Source organism: Monodon monoceros, unplaced genomic scaffold (genome assembly GCF_005190385.1).
Source record: "Monodon monoceros isolate NGI ecotype Baffin Bay Population unplaced genomic scaffold, NGI_Narwhal_1 Super_Scaffold_4, whole genome shotgun sequence".
Taxonomy (NCBI): domain Eukaryota; kingdom Metazoa; phylum Chordata; class Mammalia; order Artiodactyla; family Monodontidae; genus Monodon; species Monodon monoceros.
The window spans coordinates 78,316,114-78,336,486 of record NW_021703781.1 but is presented as its reverse complement, the minus strand read 5'-3'; positions in this window follow the sequence as shown (position 1 = coordinate 78,336,486).

Genomic DNA, 20,373 nt, shown 5'->3' with positions numbered 1-20,373 from the left:
CGGTCGGAGAGGCAGGGGCCGCCGGATCGATGTCCGCAGCGGGCTGATGGCCACTGGTCGTTTTGATGGATATGACTGTAAAAAAAAGGTCCAGATTGGTTCACCGTGGACCTCAAACCGTGTCAGCTAAAACCAAAGAGACAAAAAAGTGACAGCTGTGGAGAGGGCACTGCAGGCCGGCAACGGCGCCTGTGATTTATTGTTCCATCTGCCTCGCCGCTGTGAGGACAAGTTCCCCCTGATTTGGTTAAAATGAAAAGGACCTCAGAGAGCGCAACGTGGGTTTTGAAAATGTGCACAAACTTTTTTTTTTTTAATTCCCTGATTTATGTCCCTTTCCCCCTCCAGAAAGTCTGCACCACCCCCTGGTCGGGCAGCTCGGCTGCCAGGAGGGTTCGCGCGCCCCCGACCCCCAGGGCGCAGGATTTTGGGGTCGGGGCCCAGCGCCCCGATCGATCCCGGCCCGGTGTGCTGTGCCGGGGTCGCAGGGGCCGCCAGGGACGTGCGGGGGGTGGGGGGCGAGAGGAACCCCGAAAGACTGGGCAGGGGCCGTGGAGCACCCCGTCCTGGCTGCGCCCTCGCCAAACCATCATTCCCTGGAAATTCAGCCTGCCTGTCCTCGGATTCTAATAAAAGTTTTATGCCGGTCAGCACATTTTCAGCCAATTTCCCATGAAGAGGCCTGTTGGTTTCGATGGTGCATGGAAAGTTCTGCTCCCGTCCCCCTGCCTTGGCCAGGGCCTCTGGAGCCCTGACCCAGTGGCTAGCACTTCCTGGCTGGAGGTTTCAGGCCTCACAGGTCCAACCTGGTGTCAGAAGCTGGCCTGTCTTCTGTCTCAGGATGTTGGTTTTACCTCTCAAGTGTTTCCTGAATTTGTGAAAATTCTTTTTCTAGCCGCTTGTCCATAGTGACTTCCTGCTCCAAAAAATATTTACCTTTTTTTTTTTCTTTTTCTTTTTTGAGGGAGAGAAAGAAAAGAGGATGGAGGTGGGGCAGGGGACTGAGAAAGTGGCAGAAAGAGGAAGAAAGAAAGAGAGAGGAGGCTTGGCAGCTACCGTGGAGCAGGGGCTGCCCCCAGGGGGCCAGTTCTACTTTGGGAACATGTTTCTGTCAGGCAGGGGTCAACGTCTTTTACCTCTTTTTTCCATTATTCAAAATAAGTATTGATGTTATGTTTTAGCTATTTAAAAGCCAGCTGTCTTGCTCATTTCAGATGCTTTTCCTGGTATGATTGTATGTGGTAATAGCTGGTCTGTGTATCGTCTTTCACAAAATCTAGGCTTTCAGAGCCTCGGTCTTCAAATGATATCAATCAAAATTTATGCAATTCAAAATCCATATGTATAGAGTCTCAGTTCACCTCATTTCATGACAATAGTAAACCACATGTTGTATCCATGTCTAAAACACTTTTCTCGTTCTTGACTGTGTTAACCCTAGAGGCACCCTGTTCTGTACGGCTAGCCCGTCGGAGCGGTATAAAACACTGATTAGTGCCTGGCAACGATGACGGAAACCTTGAATAATAAAATGGTGAACAAGGTAAATGCAAACTCATAAAACACGGGGAGTGTCAATAATATTTGAAGATGTTTGTTAACATAAACAACCCAGGAAGACCTAAGGGGCGGTGGAAGCCAGTTAATCCGCACGTACAGGATCGTCTCTTATTAACTGTTCTTAAGGGCGATCTTCCTTCAAAATACCTGTGGTGACCTGTGGAAAATAAGCCGTTTGGTCCTGCCAGGTCCTCTCTTGAGTTCCGGGGAGGAGACCTCTGCCCCTCATCCCAGTCTGGGCAGCTCTGAACTTGGGCCTGTTGCTTCTGCACTTGCGCGTGGAGCAGAGGGTGGGGAAGAAAGGGTAGGATCATCATGAAACTAGTCCATCGTTATACTACCTTAATCCTAGGTGGGGAAAATTAGAGTGGGATTTTTGAGAGTTCATTTGCATTAGCTTTGACACCTGGTCAACATAATACTTGAGGCTTTTTTTTTTTTTTTTAAGAAATAGCTGATAAGTAGGTGGTTCAAAGAGATGTTATTAATTCACTGTACCTGGGTGGAACATTTTATAGGCGTGCTGGATTCCTGCACAGACTACACAGATGTATGTGTTCTTTAAATGACACAATCCTTCATCTGATCTATTTTCATCAAAGGCAAAATTGGTAACTGTGACACAATCGCATTTGCCTCTGACAGGACGCATTGTTTACTTCAGGTTTAATATACATTACGAATAAGACTTGCTTTCATGGAAGAGCATTAAAACATTTGGCAAGGGGAGAGCGGAACATTGTCCTTAATTTGTTTTGGCAACTCTGAGAAATAGAGGTCATTACCCACACTCCTCCATGCCAGAGACATAACAAGGAACAAATATTTTAAGAAAATCGAGATATAATTAAAAATACCACCATGTCTTCGGAACGGAGGAGGCAGGAGGCAGTGAATGTAACTCTGACGCTGCGGTGTGATCCGGGGGCCCACGGAGTGGATTTCACAAGGAACGGAAAATTAGAGATGAAGACTGAAAGCATTTCTTTTGGAAATCCTTTCAAACACACAACATCATGTCAATTTTTCAGCATCAAACTAAATCGGTTTCATTTTTCCCCCCTGAAAACAAGCTTCTTGAAGCACCTACACGTCTATTCACATCTCTGTCCCGTGATATCAGATGTTTATATGAAAATTAATACTGAAAAATTAAGCCCACCCTTGGTTTGACTGACTGCAGTCGGTTTCTCAAACCATGCGCTGCAAGAGCCGGGAAGACTGCAAATGTGCCTTCCTTCTCTGCCCTCCAAACGAGTCAAGCCGAAGCAGGAAAGCTGTTGACAAATTAATACTTTAAGAAAATAAACTCTGGTCATGTTCAACCCAGAGCAACTTTATCCTGATTAATTTGTGTTGGAGGTTCTCCAGCCCCCATTGACAAAGCCCCGCAGTTTGTACAAATGTAATTTCCTAATATTTACATGAGGAAAGCCTCAGCAGTTAAGCTCTGCCTCCAGTGTGACTTCTGTGGTTTGTAAAAAGACAATAAAAATACAGAGAGGTAATTGTAAGCACATTTGAAAAAGAAAGGGGAAAGAAAAGAAAGGATTTTTTCCCTCCTCCTCCCGTAGCCCTATAAAAATGGGCTGTGTGCACAGATGCCTAGAAAGGGAAGCCAGCGTTCAGCCAGCGCAGTTTTAAGTAACATAACACCTAGTACTAATCGTCTCCCTACAGCTAATGAGCTCCTACAGAACACCCACCATCTTTCTTAACATGGATCTTTTGCGTCCTGACATAATTCATCTTTGTCCATCTACATGGATGGTCTTGTCATTTTATGCCTTTATTTATATCGAACGTTAGACACTTGCATGACTGATTTAATAAAGAGGAAAAAAGAAAAATGCAGTGGTAATGTGTTGCTTTGTTCTGAGAATATTAAAAAACTAACCTTTTGTTTTAATGAGATTTTCCCCATCAGTTTACACAATTTTCCAGATGCAAAATGAGCTTTTGGCTGTAAACTATTTTATCACATTGTCTTACACAATAAAGATTAGATGTTTTCTCTCTCTCAACTGCACTGCAATTATTTTTTAGTGTTTGCAAATCATAATATCATTTAAAAACCATATTTTATACCTTATCTAAAAGACTTTTAGAGCAGTAGGATGAAAAAAATAACATCTATTTAACTACTCTTTTTAAGCGGCTGTTATGTGCTCTAGGATAATTTCCCAGGAAAAGGCAGAGCTAAAAAGCTTAGCTTTCCTTGAAAACATATCTCTCTCAAGCAACATCTTTGCAAAAATCCCCAGAATTTAATTCCCCTGACTGGAAAGCCCAGAGTGCCTGAATGTAAAAATAGTAGCCCTGTCATTTCACATTCATTAAGTGTGAAACTCAGAAATTAATAATGTAAAAATATGCTTTTTAATTAGTCTTACATTCTGCCCAATGTACTTAAATGGGATCAGCGGCTCCCTAATGATTTTTTTCTTAATAAAGTGTTAGCCTGTGATGCACCGAGGTTGACAGGTATGATAAACTGGAAAGTTCTTTTGGAGGCGATGAATGATACCAAAATAGCACTCGCCCATTTAAATGTAATTAACATCAGGGAGCAGTATTACAGGAAGAGAAACCTACAAGATGTTTATTTCGGGTTTTCTTTTTTTCATTTCTTATTTTATGAGTAGTTTAATGATTGCAGCAGTGATTTTATAATTTAATTACCTTTGCTGAAAGCTAAGCTTTCACTAATAGCAGGTCAACAGGACCACAAAGCAGTCTTCAAAAATGTTAAAAAGAAAGTCAATCCCTTTCGATGGGCTCTCCAAGTGTCATCCATGTGTACTACTTATTTACTTATTTATATGTGTGTGTGCACATATATATGTGTTTGTACCCACATATATCTATATACAGAGAGATATACGGATATACAGATGTAGGCATAAGGTATGTCTGCTCGGGAAATACTTCTCTTGCGGTGATAAGGACCGTTGGGAAGAAAATGCAGTTGTTTGTCCTCTGAAGAGAATTGATGACAGAAATTCTTAAACACCTCAGCTTGGGAAAAGGCAAGAGAAGATACCCCCCAAAATGTGGATTTGATCAACAGATAAATATTAAAAGTCACTGCTGAATAAGAGACTCAGTCGATTGTTACCTGATTATCCTCTGGTGTGCAGCGTCCAAAACACAGCAGCAACTTTGCGTGGTGCTACTATTTTAAGTCACCAGTAATAAATGAGAAATAGATTTCTGAACATATTATCATGCTGGCCGTCAGCGTTGTTTACTCAAAGACTTCCGCTCGGATCCCCGAGTTTCCAAGCTCCAAATGATGGTCCCTTTCAACTCAGTAAACAAGAAAAGAGTGACACGGCATGTAAGATATGACAAAATCCAAAAAGTCTTGAGTGTACCCTCTTAGAAAGAGGGTGGCCAAGACCAGGTTTCACACCTATTTTGGGAGGACTCCTGGGTGCCCATGGGAGTCTGGGACCTTATGTAGTAAGTGCCTGATGGACATTCATGGGTGACCATAGACCCGACACAGCGACTGAAAATCCGGGTAATAGTCATGACGTGAAGCCTGTCTGCCTGTGGAGCTGAGATAGCCCCAGCAGTTCCTTTTTTAAATTAACCTCCAGAACAAAACGACGAAACCTGGCATGCTGATAACCTCTGTTGAGCCCCGATAGCATCTATATTTTCATTTCTTCCAGAAACAAAATAGAGTATGAAGAATGCAAGGTCAGACCTTTGGCCAACTTTTATACAAACTCTATGAGAAAGACCTATTTTCTAATAAGGCAGGTGCAGTCCAGTTACTCTGAATTTGCATTGAATTTTACTCATTGATACATTCCTTCCCATCCACTGATCTTTACACCAGCTTTCAATACCTAGTGGAAACCCTTAAAGAGAAGCCTCGTTGGGGAGATTGAATCCTTGATGATGGGATGTGATTTCTGTACTTTACACAACTTTATTATCAATCATTTCTCTATTGTATTTTTAGAAGGAATAAGGGGGGGTTTGTATAAAGTGCACAATTTTCATACTTCTTTAACATTCAGGTGAAGAAATTTTCAACCTGAAGCTCCACGAGGGCGGGTTAGGTGTTTTCGTGCTCACTTTGGGATTCCCAGCACCTGGCATTGTGCCAGTCCACGGCACGTGGAGAGCAAATGCTGGGGGAGTGAAGGATGCCAGGGATGAAGCCTCCTCTGTGTGAGGGGAGCCTCAGTGTCACCTCAGATCCAATCCACACCTTGACTGGTGTTGTCTCCTTGGAGCTTTTCTAACATAAAATGGAAATGCATTTTTCTGCACAAAGTACTAAAGTGCACCTGCCAAGATAAAACTGCAGAATTAGAAGATGAATAAGTCCCAGAGATCTAACGCACAGCGCAGTGATTACAGTCGACAGCACTGTAATATATACCTCAAAGTTGTGAAGATAGATCTTAAATTGTCTCACCACCCTGGCACACACACACACAGACAAATATAATTATGTGAGGTGATAAAAGGGTTGCCAACGGTAAGGTGCTAATCTTATTGATTGAAATACACAAATGTATGAAATCAACACATTGTACACCTTACGTAATGTATATGTCAATCACATCTCAATAAAAAAGAAAAAGAAAATTGCAAAAAGCCAAGTGTTTGAGGTATCGTGGGATTAGAACCTTTTTTTTTTTTTTTTACATCATTTTATTTTTTGGCCACACTGCACAGCAGGCAGGATTTTAGTTCCTCCACCAGGGATCAAACCCACGCCCCCTGCAGTGGAAGCACAGAGTGTTAACCACTGGACCCCCAGGGAAGCCCCTAGAACTGGTCTTTATAGCCCTTAACCACTCAGGTGTCATTGGTTCGTAAACCAGCCAGTGGAAATTCAGTCTTCATTTCTGATACTGTCTGCTGCATGTTTCATCATCAAGATGTTTATGAGGATTGGCAATAAATTTACCTAAAAATATGAATTATAACTAATACCACAGATTTCTCTTGCTGTAAGCAAATTTTTTTTCTCTTGCTATGTTAGAGATTTTTGTCCTTGCTGTTGATTCATTCTACTTTGTTGGAGAAACCTCGAAATGTTAATTAACTTTTTGACCAGTGATACTTTTAATTAAATTCATTGTTTCATAAAAAATTATGCCAAAATGAATTCATGCATTTATTTATATGCTCTTGAATCAGTCGCATAGAAAAAAAATCATTAAAATTATTTTAATAATCTGGGACTTTTCTAGAATCTCACTGCACTTCAGTTTGTTTGGAAATTATTAGGAATGCCATATTATTTTAAGGCTTCTTAACAGCATCTCATACAAAAATAAAACCAATTAAAACTAAGTGAAGGGACTTCCCTGGTGGTGTAGTGGTTAAGAATCCACCTGCCAATGCAGGGGACATGGGTTGGAGCCCTGATCCAAGAAGATTCCACATGCCATGGAGCAAATAAGCCCGTGAGCCACAACTACTGAGGCCCGCTCACCTTAGAGCCCATGCTCTGCAACAAGAGAAGCCACCGCAATGAGAAGCCCGTGCACTGCAACGAAGAGTAGCCCCCGCTCGCCACAACTAGAGAAAGCCCGCGCGCAGTAAGGAAGACCCAACACAGCCAAAAATAAATTTAAAAAAAAAAAGAAAAAACTAAGTGAAAACCGCCTGTGAACAAACCAGGGTAATATTTAAGAGCAGATCATCAATACATGTGGATGGCCAGCCAAATAGATTATATTTATTGAGCAGTTTTGTACGATATCATTTGCAGATTAAAAAAACTGAAGTCTAGAGAGTTCAGTGACTTACCCAAGGCAAATCCTCATCTAGAGGATGCTCAGAAGAGGCAAAATCAAGAGGTTGTCAGAGCACAAGGGACCTGCTAAGTAGCCTCTCAAGGGATGCTGGAGGTGGCCCAGGTACTAGGGGCCTTCACCTGGAAGAGTGCTGATAGCATGCGTTTAGTACTGACTATCTGGGTCCCCCAATACAGAAATCATTATTACGATTTGAGAAATATACGTAGCTGCTCCCTTTGCATCAAGTGTATTTAGATACCCTCACACATGAGGACTGTGTAATTTAGACAATGGAAGTCATGTCAAGTTCACCCCAGCTTGTTCTTATTAACTTAATTGCAAATTTAATTAAGGCACAAATCTAAAACATAGTGGCTATTACTAAAAATGGTGTGCACATTTATTATATATAATATATACAATATTTATATATAAGTTATACTGTATTGTATATAAAATTATTAATTAGCTCTAGTGAGCTCTTTTAGCTCATTTCGTCTCCCTATTTCCCACTTTCTTTCCTCCTCCCTCTCTTCCTTTTTTCCTCCCTTCCTTCCTTCTTTCTCTCTTTCTTTCTCTCCTTCTTTCCACCTTTCCTTCCTTTCTAATTCTCAAAGCCAGCTGTGAGGTAGATCTAGCTTTCCTTCTATCTGACGTCATTCTTCTCGGAAAACACAGTTTGGAAAATACAGGGCCAGACAACTGTTCTCTGGAAACTTCAGTGTCAAGTTTGTGGTCAACCAGGGTCATGCAGGGCCAGACAGTCCACGCGTCACGGAGGCTGCTGAGTTGTCCATCTCCCCCCATGAGAGGCCCAGGAGGCCATGGGTCCCCTGCTCGCAGACCCACTAGGACAACAGCTCCAGGCAGACAGGACCTGCCCATCACCAGCCTGGCCTTGCCTTCAAGGCCGCTCCAGTTATCAAAGTGTGACAGTCCCAAAGTGTACCCCCTTCTTTTTGTGGATCCACCAAGGATTCCGATTTGCTTAAGTGTGAAATGAAATCAGAGGCATTAATGGAGACTGAAAGAACAAATCACTGAACACAATGGATGAAGCTATAACACACACCACTAAAATCAAAAGACCTGCTTCTCAGGGACAGGAGAGTCCCAACTCTGGGGTAGGGGAGCAGGGGACAACATCCTGGGGATGTGTTCCCTTCCCGGAAGGACCAGTGACAGCTCCCATAACAGGCTCTCTTAATGGCCAATCCATGCACTGGCATTTGTGCAGGAGCCGGAGGGACTGCTTGTTTACCGACTGGATGAAAGAACATGCTGCAGGGTTAGGAACACAGGACCGAAAGAGACCTGGGAAATCTGATGGACACGAGTAAAATACAAACCACTGCAAATGGTCCAGGCACATGAATTCTGAGTATCCAATTACCCAAAAGTTTTTCTGCCATCTCAAGAGAACTGCAGAGACGCAGGATAAAGACACAGCCTGGCTGCCTTGGGTCTTTATCCAGAGTTGCTCTTGGCTCCAGCCAGAGGAAGTCCCCAGCAGACCCACCATCAACACCTACCCCTGCACTCTCCCGGTCCGCCCCACCCTAGACAAGATGAGGGAGAAGTGTTCCTTGGCCCCAAACTTAGAAACAAACCTGAATTTCAAATGGAATGTCGGTCTGGATATGCAAGATGACATTTACTTAAGAAAACAAATTCATTATTAGGTTTCATAACTGTCCAAACAGTGCAGGAAGGATTGGGAGTTATACAGTTGGGTCATTTAGGGCATATCTAGGAAGCCTTAATAAATATACATTTTTATCTGTGTGTGAAGTTTAAGTGTATCATTCTTTAACAATCAGTTGACACAGATGAAATGAAATAATTCCTCCCAGAGCTGTGTTTTGGCAATGAGCATTTCTAGTCCTGGACCCCCTCTCCAAAAGAGACCTCCACTCCAAGCCTCGAGTATGGCTTTAAGAATCCTTCTTAAGACATGAGACTCAGGGCAGGCAGAGTTTCAGCTAAGGTTTTTTTCTGAACTGGCATTACTCCTTACAATAGTGGTGCTTATTGGACAAGAAAAGAGCAAATTGAGTGCTGGGTTTTCTCTTCATGACAGAGACCCAATGTTTATGTATATATTGAAGGATATATCAACTGCCTTCCAGCTCAGGAATTGCTATTACGCTCCAATTGATTTTAAAAAGCAGGGGTCACAGCTCTGCAGTATGAACACAAAATGACCAAGTTCTATGATGTCCAAGGAAGGTCATCTGCTTGGTAAAGTGCAACTCAGTGGTGAGAACAGCACAAGATGGGTTGGTAACATGAGGGCCAGAGGAAGGCTGTCCAAAGGATGTCGACCTAAACCTCAGTCTATTAAAATATTGCCAGAGGAAGAGACACTTGGCAATTCAGGCTGAATAATCTTGACTCAGGTGTTGGCCAAACTGGGGCACTGCATTCTTTGATCAGAGGCCTGACGGGCCGGGCAATTCATGACGCTCTTGGAAGAACTCCTACACGACAACAGCAGGTGGTGATGAAAGGGTGCCAGGGGATGGAGCTCTGAGGCATTCTGGGGTTTCCCTTGGGAGCTCCCCACCCAGGAGGAGGGTCCAAATACTCAACTGAGAACCTGATTCCCTCTGAGAGGGCCACTGAGGCAAGCCTGCCAAAGCCTACCTTTGCATGGGGGAGGCAAGCATCGTTTTCTATCCAAATGAACTCTAAGATTAACCTAGAATCAGGACATCTTCGTGGGCTCAGGATTCATTCTGATGTCATAGCCTCTGGGAAAAAGAATTGTCTGCCCCTGGATCCATCGCCTGAAACCAAGAAGGGCTCTAATTCTTGTTGAGTGATACCAAATATTTGGCAGGCTTGGGTGACTTCGAAGTTCCTCCTTCTTAAAAGCAGTTCTCTCATCCTATTTGCCATCCTAGTTGCATATTGTTGAATAGTCATCAAAACACATAGTCACTGATTTCTCTAGGTCTGAATTTCTGCGGAATAAATCCAAAATGCTACTGGAATAAAGGAAGAAAAAATGTCAGGCTTTTCATAATCCTTAACAATTCCACTGATGAACAGCAGATGGGGCTACAAAAGTCACCCGATTAAAGACATGGGGGGAAAAAGAACCTTTTAACCTAAAAATCAATTCACTCAGAACCATGTCAAAATATACAAAGGGTTCTTCTTTGTGATTTAAAATGTCAGTGAGTCTGCTTCACGCTGGAACTTTTGCAGAGCGTCCCAGATAGCCTCATGCGTTACAATTAACTTACTTTTTTAACGTGGTAGATTTTGAACTCTTCCTCCTGGCTTCCCTTCATCCTGTTACAATGCAATTTGTTAGAAGACAAAATAATTATCTATAATTAATTTAATCACAGCAACGCCAGCACCCCCCAATATCTCAGAACCGGGGTAAAACATGTATTTGTATGTTCATGCATACCGCAGGCGGGCACGCATTCACACATGCAAATTCTTAAAATACTCATTTTTCATTAGATTTCGTAGCCTGTGCCACCACCGGCGGAAGAAATTCATGTGTCAAGCTGCAGGCCATTCACAAATGTGAAATGTGAAAACGAGGCAAAGATACAAAGGCTAGAGTGGAACCGGTCAAGTGCCCTGTTGGAAAATAGCACCAACCAAACCAGGAAATCAAGTTCTCCCACTTGACTCAGCAAGTCAAGCAAAAGCAGCCTCGGATTTCCTCGTGGAAACCGGAGAGAAGCGTCCTGGGCTGTGGCAGCAGCGGGGGCCCTGCTGCCCAAGGCTCACCTGGTTTCAAGACGTTTTCTCCGCCGCCAGCCAAGTCCATCTGGGGAGAGATATGAGCAAAGAGCAGATGGACAGATGCCACTTCTGGACTAATTCTGTCCACAAGTATGTCATTGGATTGAAAGCGGCCAGATAGGGCTGTGCACTGGGGTCCACTCTTCACCAAGAGAAAGACTGAAAGGGCCACTTCCCCTGGCCAGGAGGAGCCGGCTGCCAAGTGAAAGCTGCAATTTTATGCTTGTGATATAGATTGGAGCAATTAACAAGTATAAGTTGTTTCAAAATCAGCTTAAATCTGCATTTTATGTGTGCAAGTTTCCAGCTGTAATGGGATTATGATGTCAGCAGAGGGAGGGGGCACAGCTGCAGCGGGCTTCAGAGGTAGCAGGCAGCTGTTAAAATAGAGAACTAATTGTGATTAATTCTTACGATGTGTTTGAAGATTTCACAAAGAGTTCAAGACCCAGCCCTTCCCACGGGGGATGAAGTGAAGGAGGAGTATTCCTGGAAAAAGAGACTCAGCGGAGAGCTCTCTGTGCTCCCTGCCTGGCTGGGACTGTCACATTCTCCCACCCACTCATTTCATTGTTCGGTTTTTAATTCGATTGAGTGTTTTTACCAGCTCAGGTGCTCTGGGTGTCTGCTAGGTCACACTTAAATAAGTTGTATAGAGTAATTTTTTTGCTCTGTCTCCCACTGTGGCCAAGCTGGGCGTTCATCACATCCCCTCTTTGGGAAGCGTTGGCATCACTTCTGGGATGTAAGCCACCCTCCCAGGAGATGATAGCCCAGGCTGGGCTCGCCCAGCAGCCTGGAGCATTTCACCATTTCCTGGTAGGTAGCAGCTCTGTGCGTGGAAGCCAACATCTCTAATAGGCCCTTAGGAAAGTCTTTCAGAAAAACGGTTTTAAATTTTATCTCCAACTATGAGTATATCTGGGGTCAGGTATCAGGATGGTTAGACGCTCATTCATTTCTGATATTTTACGTAACTTGGATTTCTATAAAAGGTGGCCTGCCTTCCCTGTGTTGAATACAAAATTATATGCCATATTCTCAAGGGGGGAAACGAAACAAAAACAAATAGGATGCTACAAAAAAAGAAAATTTATAAAACATAGCTAAAATAATATTTAAAGTAACAAGATAATTTTACCATAAAAACAATGAAAATAAGAAAAAAAATCTTCCAGACTTTTCTGCAAAAGATCTCTCGCAAAGCATTAGCTCTTAAAGATATAAACGGAAGTTTAGGAGTAAGTAGCCCAGAGGTGAGAACAGTTGGCACTTCTGCACCTGGCGATTAACTAGCTGGAAGGTACTGGAAAAGTCAGTGTCTTTGTTTGTGAAGTGTCTTTATCGGTTCTATCGTGGAGGGTACTTCCAGCCTTATGAAGAATGATCTTAATGGTCTTAACAAGATACCTGACTCAGAAACCACCGAGATGGTGCCAGGCAGCTCTCCAACATCTACAGCAGGACTTGATACCCAGGTCGAAGCTTCTCAGATCCCGTTTCCTGCACCAGATGAAAGAATTTTTTTTCAGTGTGTACGTTGACCTACTAAACGGGAGAAGAGAAAGAAACACAACACAGGCAGTGACTCAAACTGCAGAGACAATGAAGAGAGGCTCAGAAGTTATTCGAACGTAGCTGGAAATCATGAACATTGGATGGAGCGTGTCGTCAGGCTCTGCAGATGGCATCTGTTCTCTGACGGCATCTAGTGTTTGTCTATTTTTCTGCTCTCACATTTTCTACATGAGATGCATTCCTCTACACAGGTCAGAACGCAGACGGGCTGAAATGTAAATGAGGCAGAAGGATGACTGCATCGCTGTCAGCGTGGCCTTCTGGCATTGACATCAGTCCGAGGGCTTCAGGGATGGAAACAAAGAGCCCTTGTATCCCTGCTTCCTACCTTGGGAAGATCGTGTTGCGCAACGCCTCACTCTTCCTTTGCTTCATTTTTTAAAAGCTGAAAAGAGAAGAATTAAAGAGTGGAAACCAGGAAGAAAAGTTTGAAGCCCCCTAACAATACTTTGCAGGAGTGAGAGGGCCCAGAGGATTTAACTCCGGGGCTGCTGAGGCTGTGGGTCCCTGACCCATCAGTGCCCCCAGAACCTACCAGGTTGGGGTGTGGAGCCATTCCCCCCAGTTTCCGTGTAAAGATGTTTTGAGCTCACCTAATTTTCCTCATAGCACTCCCGTGATCACTTGATTGTTACAAAGGGCAGACAGGTATTTGATTTAGGCTCTTCTATTTTATTTATTTATTTATTTATTTATTTATTTTGGCGGTACGCGGGCTTCTCACCGCTGTGGCCTCTCCCGTTGTGGAGCACAGCCTCCGGATGCGCAGGCTCAGTGGCCATGGCTCACAGGCCCAGCCGCTCTGCGGCCTGTGGGATCTTCCCGGACCGGGGCACGAACCCGTGTCCCCTGCATCGGCAGGCGGACTCTCAACCACTGCGCCACCAGGGAAGCCCAAGGCTCTTTTTTTTTTTTTTAAATGGAGCCAGAGCAAGGGAGCAATGGCCCTTCCCCCACTTCCTCCTCCACCCTTCCCTCCTCTGGGTACAATGATGGGACCAGTCGTGGCCAGTGCACATCCCAGAGCAGTGAGTCTGCAGCACCTTGAAGGTTACAACTTGGAAACGTTCCTCAGAGGGAAAAAATGCAAACTGAGATACACTTAACCTTCAGCTTCAGTTGCTAGGACCTTGGTCTTCGAGGGCAGTGGTAACTTTGGTGAGTGGGCACTGAGGTAGGCTTCCCGTGTCCCTTTTAAGGACAAGTTCCCACCCGATGGGGGGCAGCTGGGTGCCAGAGCCCTGGTTCTGGCCCGAGAGCTCACCCAGCCTGCAGCGCGCGTGGGGACGTTCCCCAGGGCTGCGCAAGCTGGAGCACCCGAGGTTTCCATTCAGCCCAGTGTCAGGGCCCAGCAGAGAAGCGGGTCACAGCTGCTGTGCTCTGAAACTCTAACAGCCAGAGGTAGGGGGTCCTGGAGGGATGCCAGGAACTGCCTGAGAGGTCAGGGGGAGGGGGGGCGTGAGGAAGGAGGCTGTAATGGGATGGCAGGATGCCCGGGATTCATGGGGCATAACGATGGGGAGGCGGGGGCGGGGGGGTGGGGGTGGCCAGTGAAGGATTGTGGAGAGGCAGCAACGAGGCTGGAGAAACACGGAGAAAACTGAGATGCGCCCCAGACAGTGGCCCAGAAAGACAGGTCAGATGGAATGGATTCCGCATTGAAATACGTTTTCCAATCTGGCTTTAAAGTGTCTACAAAAATCTAGCAACACACGTTAAATAATAAATTGCAAAATGCTGGCTGGCTCCTGAGGAAAATGCATCTTTCTCTGCAGAACGGCAAGTATGTCTCATTTTCACACTTGGTCTGTGAAGACCTATACATTAAGGCATGACTGACTACATTGACCAAAAATGGAGATTCTTAACACAAATTCTATGGAATGTGTTTTAACAAAAACTGTTCAAATTTCTGGTTTACATAAAGATATCTAAATATATTTCTAAAACCAATTATTTCTGATCTTTTCCAATGTTTTATTCCAATTTCCACTCCCCTGCTTCACTGAAAAGAGACTTTTCTCATAACAGAAGTACAGCAGCACTTCACTGTTGGCCTTATTTAGGCCTGAATTCTTTCTGCTTGTTGGACAAAAAAAGAGACTAAAATCCAAGAGGCCAAGGAGCAAAGGACCATCACGGAAGGGACCTCAGTGGGTGTCCAGAGACCAGAGAATAAAAGAGCAGAACCAGGGCAGAGGGGGCACCAGGAAGAGCTCAGAGGGAGGGGAAAGTGATGTGCAGAGCACAGGTGAAGAGAAGCAGGAGGTAGACAGGTTAGAACCGGAGGAGAGCAGACAGAATGTCAGCCAGGCCCACCTCAGAAAAACAGCAGGGGACCCACCCAGAGGCCACCACCCATCTTTTCATTCGTGCTTCCGTTCCGGCTTACTATCTTCTACCAAAACACCTGCTTCACCTACTTCTCCTATTTACTCTGTTTGGTCTGTCTCACTCCTCTAGAAGGGAAGCCTCATGAGGGCAGGAACCATGTCTCTCTGTTCACTGATGGATCCCTAGTGAGGAGAGCGGTGTTTGATAAATGGGAGACGCTCCTTAAATATAACCATGAAATGCTCAAGTAACAGACGAAAGAAGTAAAACACAAGGTCCTCCTAACCCTGGAAAATGCTGCACTGCTTTTGTTTCACAAGAAAAACAGAACGCTTAAACTTGAGAGAGCTCAGAAATGCTTAAAGCCGCCCGGAAACAACCAAAGATGACTCAAGATAACTTAGGAAATTTGAGCTGGTCGACTTTATTGCAAGTCACCAGCAAGAACCTTCTGGTACTGAGGGAATTAGCAAACAAATTCCACAAACGACTGGCAGTTATTCTTAGCGAGGTAGTGGGAAATGAGGGCCTAGAGGAAGAATGGCAAGAATGGATGTGAGAGTGAGTTTTTAACTTGAAAAGAAGATTGATCCTGATTTTTACCACCTGGGAGCTAACCTAAATCCCTAGGAAAATAAGGCTCCCTCAAGCCAAGGGAAAATTAAAGAGACATAGCAATCCATACTCATGAATAGTCCCGTAAAGCACCGAGAAGGGTTCCCTTTGATCCTGCTTTCTTGGCCGGTTGTACACTCACTGGTCTCATAAAGGAATATAGTAGATATATTTACATGTTTATGAACATGCCTTGATTGCAGTTAAACAATTGATGGAAGTTAATCCCGCTGGGTTTGTATAAAAAATGGTTGTTCAGAGCCTGAAAACATATCTGAGTGATGACAAATTGGATTTACTGAATTGGAGAGATAGCCTGTAGGGATGGGAACAGCTGAAAAATACATGGGCAGTTGGGATATTGAAGCAGGTAAATGATTTAAAGCAGCTTTGGAAGTAGTTTGTTAAAAGTGAGTTGCCAGGAGAATTCCCCACCCCTTGTTGGCGGGGGCACCGCCTCACTTTAGTACAGTCAGAGCCCGGCAGGTGTGGTACCACCTCCAGATCTTCTCCCGTCTCTGCTCCTCACTGTCATTACTGGTCCCACACCTGGGGATCGTGCGCTACTGAGTTGCTAATGGCTGTGTCTTTGGCTCTGCCACCAGGTGCCCCGAGGACCACCGTGCCCAGGCAGGCAGGATCCTGAGAGGTCCACAGAGTACCGGCCGCTCTTTTTAGCTACAGGAAAGGGGGGCGCTTCAGAGAGAGGAGAGCTCTTAGCATTCAGGTGGTGGCCCAACCGCCTCAATTTACAGGTGAGAATAAAGCCCCTGCAGGCCCTGACTCATGACTGATGGAGACAAAACCAAAACCTGGTTTCTCTGACCACCTGCCGCCTCCCTGGCCACTCTGCATGCCTCTTTCCTTCAAAGAGACCGGGGCCATTCTGACCCAATCCAGTTCTCTCACTGGTATCAGAAGAATACCTTCTCATCCATCACTTATTTTTAGTTCACCTTGGAAAGTTTCCAGTTGCCAAAGGCATAGAGGTGACCTGTTATTTTCTTCCACTGTGATAGAACATTCCAAGAAAAGAAAAAAAGAGCAGAAAAGAAAGCATTCCACCGACCCATAGGTGATCTCTAAGAACATCTTTTCATACATTTCAATTAGCTAATAGTTGAAATGTTTATATGTATATTTTTTCCTTGTTTTAAACTTTCTGACCCCATGATAGGACTATAATGGTCTGAAGATGCACGGGCTAGATGATGCTACTCCGGGTTGGTTGCCATCTGGTTGACCAGTTGGACCCAAAGACAGCATGGTGGATTTGAGACCCCCTGTGTATCCAGGTTGGGTGAATACCCCACCTACTTGAGCATTTTTTTTTCTACTTGTTACCAAGGTATTTGACAAGTTGAGTAAGGCTGAGCATAAGAGATCGTTAAAATCATAACGCTAACAATAATAGTAATGACAGCACCAATGAACATTTTCATCAGGTGTTAAGTTTTCATAGGGCTCTTCTCAGTGGCACAAAGACTCCTTGTTGGATCTTACTGCATCTTTCTTATCAGAGGAAGTGGGACCACCGTTCCACCCTGGCCACTGGTCCATCAGATCAAGGAGCAAGAATTTAACAGCAGTGCTCAGAGTTCTGGGTCCTGGGAGGACCCTCAGGAGGCAGGTAAATTGTTACATGTCTTCAAAAAGCCTCGATTTTAGTCAAGGAGATGGGCAGTACCCTGGCCATGATTGGAGGGTCATTAAGTGTCACCTCCAGCACTGTTCCTCCCCACCTCAGCTCCCAAGTCTACCTGACCTTCAAAATTTAGCTCAGGAAGTCAACTCCTCTATAATAATCACTAATGTTTTTACTTGTTCCTTCCTTTGTGTCAAGTATCATGCCCTGTGCTTTATGTTCATTATCGTATTTCATCCTCTCACTTACTCTATGATGCTTTTATTTTTATCCTTTACTTATAAGGAAACAGAGGTATGGGAAAGATTGGGAACTCGCCCAGTGCCCCACAGCTAGCACAGTCCTTGACACATTGTAGATCTCAGTAGGTATTTGGTAAATGCTGAATGAAAGGACTGAGATTTGAACCTAGAGCTCCCTAGTATGGCTGACACAGCAGGGACCAGTGTGAAGGGAAAGGGTGAATCTGAAAGGGTGCTGACAGCATGGCAGGTCTTGGTGACTAGAGGCCTCTTTGTCTAGAGGGGATAAGTGAGGGACAAGAGTCTCAGGGCTTCCAGGCTCTGTGGTCGCTGCCAAGGCAAATCGCATGGTTGGGAATCCCAGTGGTTTGTCAAGCCCTGAGCCTCTTCTTGGAGGGCTTTACAACCATGCAGATGAATCAGCCTTTATCTTTCCAGTTTCCTCCCTGAGCTCTGTTTGCCTTGGTTTGTCTCTCCTTCCACTTTCAAAACTAGTTGTCTTACTGATTGTAAGCCACCGTTCAGTGAGTCTCCTACTCATAAACTGTAACGCAGGAAACTTCTGGGACCCTAAGACTTGCACCTGGGGGCAAGCTCCCTCACACCCCGGATTTGGTGGACTTCGTGTGAAAAATGCTTGTCCTGGGATCTCCCACTTCCCATCAAAGGCCTCTTTGGTCTCTCCAGTGACTGGGAGCCATGTTTACCTGGGCTGGGCTTTGCTGCAGCTGGGGGTGGGGGGCGGGGGAGACCTGGATCTTGGCGTTATCCACAGGGGGGACCCTGTGCTCTGGCCCAGTTTCCTTGGAGAGGGGCTGATGGGGGCAGAGCCTAGGATGGCTACCTGTCCCAGCTCAGGGCCCATAAATTAAGGGAGTCCTGGGGTGAGCAGAAGGTAGTTATTTCCTTTTCATATTCTGACAGCTCCCTTACTTCCAGTCCCAGTCCCCAAGCAGTGGCCCTTGCTGACCCCCACGTGGCAGTGACAGGGACGTCTTTGCACACATGGAGAGAAGCAGCACCAGGCTTAGGAATCATCAGGCACAGCACAAAAATGGCCCAGTTCTGAGCTCTCTTACTGAGACAAGGGGGCCCCCAGGCAGTCACCCCAAGGCTGCTTCAAGACTTTTTAATAAATTCTTGGTCTGTAAATAACAAAGTCAAACATAAAACTCAAACAGGAGACCAGAATTGCAAGCAGCTATATATTTTTTTATTGAAATATAGTTGATTTACAATGTTGTGTTAATTTCTGCTGTACAGCAAAGTGATTCAGTTATATATATATATATATATATATATATATATACACACACATTCTTTTTACATACATATGTACACATACATTCTTTTTACATACATATATACACATACATACATATATATATACATACATTCTTTTTGCATGCATATATACACACACATACATACATTCTTTTCACATACATATATACACATACATACATACATATACATTCTTTTCACATACATATATATACACATACATGCATATATATACATACATTCTTTTTACATACATATATACACACATACATATACATGCACTCTTTTTACATACATATATACACATACATATATATACATACGTTCTTTTTACATACATATATACACATACACATATATATACATACATTCTTTTTACATATATATACATACATACATTCTTTTTACATACATATATACACATACACACATATGTACATACATTCTTTTCACATACATATATATACACATACACATATATACATACATTCTTTTCACATACATATATATATACATTCTTTTCACATACATATATATACACATACATGCATATATACATTTTCACATACATATATATACACATACATACATATATATACATACATTCTTTTCACATACATATATACACATACATATATATACATACATTCTTTTCACATACATATATATACACATTCATACATATATATACATTCATTCTTTTTCATATTTTTTTCCATTATAGTTTATCACAGGATACTGAATATAGTTCCCTGTGCTCTACAGTAGGACCTTGTTGTTTATCCATTCTATATATAATGGTTTGCATCTGCGAATCCCAAACTCCCAATCCATCCCTCCCTCACCCACCCTCCCTCTTGGCAATCTCAAGTCCGTTCTCTATGTCTGTGAGTCTGTTTCTGTTTTTGTAGATAAGTTCTTTTGTGTCATATTTTAGATTTCACATGTAAGTAATATCACATGGTATTTGTCTTTCTCTTTCTGACTTACTTCACTTAGTGTGATAATCTCTAGGTTCATCCATGTTGTTGCAAATGACATTATTACATTCTTTTATATGGCTGAGTAGTATTCCATTGTGTATATGTACCCCATTTTCTTTATCCATTCCTCTGTCAATTGACATTAGGTTGTTTCCATGCATTGGCTATTGTGAATAGTGCTGCTATGAACATAGGGGTGCGTGTATCTCTTTGAATTATAGTTGTTTTTTTTAACATCTTTATTGGAGTATAATTGCTTTACAATGGCGTGTTAGTTTCTGCTTTATAACAAAGCGAATCAGCTATACGTATACATATGTCCCCATATCCCCTCCCTCTTGCGTCTCCCTCCCACCCTCCCTATCCCACCCCTCTAGGTGCTCACAAAGCACCGAGCTGATCTCCCTGTGCTATGCAGCTGCTTCCCACTAGCTATCTATTTTACATTTGGTAGTGTATATGTGTCCATGCCGCTCTCTCACTTCATCCCAGCTTACCCTTCCCCCTCCCCATGTCCTCAAGTCCATTCAGCTATATTTTTGACTTCATGCGAGAAAGAGAATACACACTGACTGTGCTGAGGGTTT